General features: G+C 42.2%; 1 long non-coding RNA gene across 1 annotated transcript in view; it reads right to left on the reverse strand.

Annotated features, from left to right (window-relative positions):
• Nucleotides 1-6073: 6073 nt before the first annotated feature.
• The window catches only part of LOC104958229 (uncharacterized), an 8487-nt gene continuing 7106 nt past the window's right edge, over nucleotides 6074-7454 (reverse strand). The window contains exons 3-4 of the long non-coding RNA XR_799739.1: nucleotides 6891-6990; nucleotides 6074-6257 (exon numbers count right to left, since the gene is read on the reverse strand). This is a non-coding gene — a long non-coding RNA (uncharacterized lncRNA). The remainder of the gene's footprint in view (nucleotides 6258-6890; nucleotides 6991-7454) is intronic.

Raw genomic sequence — 7454 nt, forward strand, 5'->3', positions numbered from 1 at the left:
GAGATAAGCCTAAATATAGCAGACAATGCAGTCGCTAGAACAACATTTCCATTGTGGGATTCTGTTAAACCATGGGTATGTTTTATAAATACATTTAATATTATTATTTAGTCATATCTCAGTTTATAAGACATGAGATGTATTCACAAAGCCTCAACATTTTTGCATATTCGTAGGCTTTGTATCAAATGTCCACTCTAATACCCAAGTAGTTTATATCTCTACCTGTTGTACTGCTGCTTGTGAAAACATGCCAGCAAATCTTTGCATTAGTAGTTCATCATAGAGCCAACTAAAAATGGATAATTGGCAGTTTGTGCATCTTATTTATGACAAGCAGTTACAGTTAATGCTCACCTATCATCATAACTTTTAATTATTCCAAAATGCATAATGTTTAAATGCTTCTAGTTGCCATATTTCTTTAAACTAACATTCATATAATTTCTGCAGAAAAAATATGATATAATAATTCATGTTATATATGGGTTACTTTAAATAGAGAATTCTACATAAACTATATAATATGTAATCTATGGGACAAATACAGCAGCATCAGTGGAAAAGAGCCTTTAAATAGTAATGTAAATAATAGAAAAAGAATGATGCTAACATGGCTTGTTCATTTGTTGACATTTTAAATTGCATTGAATACGTAAGGCAGAGAATTAGCCTCAACACATGTCACTATGCAGCATCAGCTTTAACATATGGACACTGAAGTGTTCACGCTTTTACTCGTCACTTTTAAACAATATGTTTTTCATCTCCCAAAAGAAAATAGTGCTGAATCAAACATATTTGTGTTTTCGTAGATCTGTACATAATTATAAAACATAAAGATGAAATATCTGCATAGGAACTGGACACACATTTCCGGCTTGCAGGACTTCTTGTATTTCAGTGGAAATAGCTTCTCTCTGAGGATGACTAAATGACACTTCTGAAGTTGTCACTGGAAGGCTGAGGTGGCCTAGAAAGCTGAGCGGTGCTGGTGGCTGTCCCTGGAGACCGCCTATTTCTCACTCTGTTCATAGCACTTGACAGTTTTTGTCTCTAACATGCAAGGGCAGGCAGGAAGCACACGGCAGCAGAGAGATCAGACATTGTTGGAGCGAAATGAGGGACACAAATGACTGTGGGGCCGAATGTCCAGACGATAAATGTGTGAATGCATAAATCAGTGGATGATATGTTAGTTGTTAAAAACACAAAGCTCAAAATCATACACAGAGCAATCTTTTCTCCAAAGTAGTCCTTACCCCATACACTTATAACCTACAAGTTCCTGAAACATAGCACATTCTAAAACACCAACTGTCCCTTTACCAAGGAGTATATGAAAAATGAATAGAATAAAATACAGGAATGTATTAAAGAAGACATATCCTGCTCATTTTCAATATCATATTAGTATGTAGTGTCTCTCCTGTGACATGTCTCCATGCTTTAATGTTCAAAAAGCTCTTTATTGTTCTCATACTGCCTGTGCTGCAGCGCCTCTTTTCACCCTCTGTCTGAAACCAGAGCCCAGTCTGCTGTGATTGGTTAGCTGGCCGGCTCTGTTGTGATTGGTCAGCCGCTTATGTCCCGCCCCTTAGCCAAGCGTATGTTACATAGTGATGTCACTATGTTACAGAAGTAAACAAAGGAGTCCAATGGTGCGTTGGGATTTCCTGCCAGGGATGCTAGCCTTTGCAGACCCCATGCACACAAACCTGTATAACACACAACAGGAAAAGGAAACCCCAAAAAGCCTAATAAGGGCCTCTTTAAATAAGAAGAAGTAGGCTATAAGTGAGCCTAAGCTAAAAGTAAAGAGTTATGAATATGTATGGCTTTGACAATATGACATACATGTATTCAAGTTGGTTTTCAATATATTATGTTTTCTCAAAATCACAAAGAGCTAAATCATACAATGTACACATCATTTTCTATTTTCTATCACTCAATCACTCTTTCCATCCAGTGTACCTCCAAAGTCTCACGGCCTCAAAAGTAAAATAACAACTAAAGTATACAAAATAAATGATATACAGGAAGTGATTACATGAAAACGTGTTAGGAGACCCCAAAAAGGAACTCAAACTAAGAAAAATGTGTTAATAGAGGCAGTCTTTAATTGATAAATATATTGTATTTACTTACACCAAACAGATCGGATATCAGGTTTACCCAGCAACAAAAGATAAATGTTTTCCAATTTTATAATTATAAAAATAATACTATAGCCTACTTTCATCACATGTAAGAATTTGGGGGATGATGTGACTTCCAACCCATTCGGAGTCTCCTATGTCTCAAAAAGATTGAGGTCCAAGTTGACTTTGTAATAATCCTCTGTCTGTGTGGAGTGTAAATGTTGGATCCTGAGACCCCGTGTGTCACATCAAACTGTTACATAATGTTCAGCATCTGCTTGATGAGATTCAGTGCTGTGTCTCTACAGGATTAAATATGCTCATATTTGTTTGTTCCAAGTGCATGCTGTTTCTTGTTCTCTCACATTGAACAGTTAAGGTGATAATAAAGTTGTTCAACCTCTCAAACATCCTCTATGAAGACAAGGCTTGGATGCATCATGGACCTGGTTGCTACAGCAACGGGATTAGAGGATGGCTGATTCCTGTCGAGCATCAAGTGACTTTCTGATTCAGTCACAAAAACCTACAGTGATGGCTGCACATTACCAGCAATCCACATGCAGCATGAAGGTCAAATGATAATCAGAATAGAGCATAACAGTGATCAGTCGCTTCCGGTAACGCGCGTGTAAACAGATGTGTCACAGAGTGGGATTTCCTGAAGCCTACCTGGATGTACAGAGGCTTGGTGAAGATCCCCCATGGAAACAGACCTCTTGCCATTGCAAATGCAGAACATCTCACACCAGCTGCAGGAAGAAAAAATCAGTGCACACTTCAGCACGGTATCAGGCGACGCCCACTGGAAGAACCGTGCACATTTCCCCGCTCTGGACACGGTAGTCCTGTGGAGCGGCGGCGGGCTGCGGAGCACTGAGCGGCGGGCGGCGGAGGGCTCAGCGGCGGGCTGCGGAGAGCTGAGCGGCGAGGCGACTACAGCGGAGCGAGGCTCATGTTGGATCACTTGTGGGGCTCTGACCAATTACAGAGAGGAGGGAGGGCGGGGGGTGTAACAGTTAGTAACCTCCTGTGGCTCGTGTATGTAGCCTGACAGGCGTGCTATGGTTTGATAACAAACTTCATTTATTTGAAAATGTTTATATTTCACGAGTTCATTATTGTGCTCTACAAATGCCCTTAAGTTCATGAAAAAAAATGCAAAAGGAAAGCGCAGTGGAATAGTGCGCTGGTGTTCGGATCAGGGGAGCACGTTCAAACCCCACTGCAGTCAGCATGTCGTTGTGTCCGAGACACTTCACCCCAAATTGCTCCTGTGGGGATTGTCCACAGTATTGAGTAAATCGCTTTGGATAAAAGCGTCTAACAAGTAATGTAATGTAATGTACAGTAATGCAAAAACGGATCTGCAATAGAATAACAGGAGAATATGATTTCCCTAAAGAGCCTTTGCCCTTTCATATATTTACTTTATTTTTGAATTTTCGGTCTTACAGGGGGGTGCAGCAGGTTTACGTGAACAATAGTGGCCGGCAACAGCAATGAAAAATAGCAGTGATGTTATGGTCCCCAATGAACAGATTATGGCATTTTTTTATGTTTTGAAACCAAGCAAGTGAGAACATTTCAAGTGTGTTAAAAGTGCAATCCAGAAATATTTCATCCAGTCCAAAGTGGACTATGGCAAAGAAAAGCACAAAAGCTTCAAAACTGTAGCCTACTGATAAAACAAATGAGAACATATTGTAAGTCAAGGCAAATATTATTTGAACCAGCTCATGGTTTGAAATGGCAAACATTGTAAGGCAAAAATATTATTAAAACCATGTACCTTGGTCCCATATACTCTGGGAAGAGAATATTTCCTGTGCTTGAAAACTGGTATCACATCATGTGAGGTTGACTTTGTGACCTGGAGAACATTTCAGCTGCAACATTAGCTTGTTGATAAGCTTGGGATATGAGATAGTTTTGTAGACATTCGTGGTGAAAGCATACAGTATGTGCTATTGTAGTATGCATTATTTTTGACCCAACATTTCTACAGGCATGGCAGAATATGGCATTATTTTTACATGAATATTCATGCCATTGTCTATTTTTATACCACGAGCTGCAAAATGACTGCCTTACCCCAGTGTACAGGCGAGTTGGATACTTGTTTATATACCTGGCAGGCTCTGTTTTGCCGAGGTCTCCTGGCACCTGCGGGCTGTTTCGGGCGACAAATTTAATTTAATTTAATTTAATTTCAAGCCTTTATTGACCCAGGCAGAGCCGGCCCGACCCATTAAGCGACAAAACCGGCCGCTTAGGGCCCCGCAGCCACTAGGGGCCCCCTAGCAAAAAAGAAAAAAAATGAAAAAAATAATAATAATCTCAATACACCGTCGCCGTGATAAGTATGTTTAATTAATTTGGTTAATATGTCTAGATTGCCTATACTCTCAAAGTCATGTATTATATTATTGAGTCAATAATATAATACATTAACCGTGCTTTACCTGAACCTCATCATGACACTAGAGAGGACGGCAGGATTGTAATTTCCCGTGTTCAGGGAATGCAACAGAGGCAAGGCACCAGACCAACCAGAGAGTTGCATGGAAATAAACATATGTCTCATTGGCTGACAGGTACCTTTCCTGTGAGCTGTGACAATGTTTAAAATAAACTGTCCGTCGGACTCAGAGTTTTTGAAGATGGACACAAGAACATTTTTTCTTAAAAAAGATGCCAATTCTCAAGTGGTGGCTCACACAACAATCCCAGAGCCACCACTTGAGCCAGGTAAACAAGGTATGTGAATGTCTGTAAACTTCCCAGTTATGCGACCATGTCAACACACTCTCACTCCCTAAGCGTCCAGGAGCGACGCTTGGTCAGGGTCCCGTGGCGTCCAGTTGTGACGCGCCGAGGCTCCTTCAGCTTCATAAACGGACGCAAAGAGCTTTCAACTGATTGCAATGTATTCCCATCGGCGGCGGTATTTGACGCTTAGAGAAGCAACCGCATCCATTTATGTCGGCAGCTATTAAAGGCAATGTGAGCATCCATTCCTATTGGATAACGGAGAATTGTACACCCGGAAGTAAGTATTCTCCTTACTGTCGATTGATTTGACAGTGATATCTTCACTACTCATCAACTCAAACACCAGATTACCTTTGTAAATCAAACGACATTGATAGGTTTAAATTGTGTACAATGCTTTTGTGTTTTTCCCCTTCAATTCTGAGAAATAACTTGTTTTCTCTGAAATGTGGAGCGCCAAAGAGACTACACTACCCACAATCCCCATCTATTGTTGTGACGACGCCTGTCCGCTTTACGACAAAGATCAAAGATCAAAGATGTTCTATGGAGAAGACAATCACTTCGTGACAAAAGTTTTCAAAACCGTTTCTAGTCTTCGGTATTTCCAGACAAGTGGCTGCTGAAATCAATCGTACTAACTGCTATCTGTGCAATTTACTCCGCGCGAGTTGGCAGACTTTATTATGCTTACTTTAACATCATTGTCCATGGTGGGGCTAAGCCATTTCTTGGTATGGCTGTAGCCTACCCCAGCCATATAATGACCGCAAATACCTCATTCCTTCTGTCTACTTGGATCCGAAAAGCTTCTCGTTTTGCGCTGTCCCCCCGTTCAAATGAAATCGCCGCCAATCATATTTCCCAGCTCGCGCCAGGGGGGGAGGGGTTACAAGGCTCGCGTCTTGTGCCGCATTCACTTGCACTCGGACATTAGAGATTTTCTCTCATAAATTTGCGATGAGCCACAACTTTTCTTTCAAAACAAAGCTGCCAACTGGGGTTGCAGCTGGGGTGGCAAGGCATTTTTCTGAGGTGGCAGCTGCCACCCCGTGCCACCCCGTACAACCGCCACTGGGTGGCGGCCATTTTCAATTGATTAATGAGAAAGGTAATGTTTGTAAGCATCAAACTGCACAGGTGACCTCACCTGACACAGAAGAGCATGTCAGTGTGTGTGCTGCAGAGCAGTGCTGCGCTGAGAGCTTCTCCAACAGATACTGGCTCAGGAAAAAGGGGCGGGACCAGCTGCACCAGAGGACTGTGGGACATGGAGGCGTGCAGATGGACCACAAAGGCTGACAGGCCCAGTAAGTGTGCAGCGCTCAGTGAAGAGCCCTTCAACAGAAGAGGTTAGTTAAAGTAAATGTTCTGAATGAGGGGTGCAGAGGAATGCAGAGATGAAGTGATTAAAATACTAAATACTAGAGTTGAACACACAATATTACATGTTCTGCCACTAAAGATCTCTAAAAACAATAACAAGAGTTTGATAGCGATATGAAGTAGGGTGGGATCAGGTTGGTTTGTCAGCTCCTGCTAGTTAGGAATCCCAGCCTGTGGTTTTCACTTGGAACAGAACAGAGGTTCACTTTCTCCCCAAAACAAAATGTAAAATTGTTAATCAGTGAATAAAGCTGTTTCACTTTCAAAATCAGTGTTTGTCTCACGCTTTTCCGCTGCAGCTAACATGTGCTCAACGTGTTTCTCTGAGTTCAAACTTAGGATCAAGATATCTTAAGATGAAATCCTCTATTCGGTAAAGTGTAAAGTTAGAAACAACCAAAATCTACAGCTTCTGGCAGACAACCACCACGCTAACACATGCTCAGAGGCAAATAGCATTCACATTAGAGCACATAAAACCCCTGGTATCCTGATAGATATAACATAGGTCTAGTCATTTTTTAGACTTGTGCTGACATTTTACAATATACCTAAAGAAATGCATCAGAATGTGGATCTCAATACCTGGTTATGGAACAGATCCCAGAGTCTGTGCAGGAGGCTGGAGACCAGCTGTGTGTTACTGAGCAGAACGCTGACCAACCTGGAGGCCCACAGGCTCTGTCTGGAGGAAAGAGAGAGAGGCGATCCATTAACGCACGCACGCACGCACCCATGCACGCAAACACACACGCGCGCGCACACACACACACACACACACACACACACTCAGTCTCTCAGACACAGACACACACACTCTCTCACACACACTCCCACACACACACACACACACACACACACACACACACACACACACACACACACACACACACACACACACACACACACACACACACCCACTTCAGGGGACATTACATTGACTTACATGCATTTCCTAGAGACTTATCCTAACCTTAACCATAACCAACACATGCCTAACCCTAACCCTATTTAGGGGCAATGGATGTCCACTCTCGGGAGACGACCGACAGTGGTGCGGTTACCAAAAGTGACAGACCTAATGTTGCCCATTTACAGGCAATGGACGTCCACTCTCGGGAGAGAGACCACACTCTCTCTCACACACAC

Source organism: Notothenia coriiceps, unplaced genomic scaffold, assembly GCF_000735185.1.
Source record: "Notothenia coriiceps isolate Sejong01 unplaced genomic scaffold, NC01 NC01_scaffold00028447, whole genome shotgun sequence".
Classification (NCBI taxonomy): Eukaryota; Metazoa; Chordata; class Actinopteri; order Perciformes; family Nototheniidae; genus Notothenia; species Notothenia coriiceps.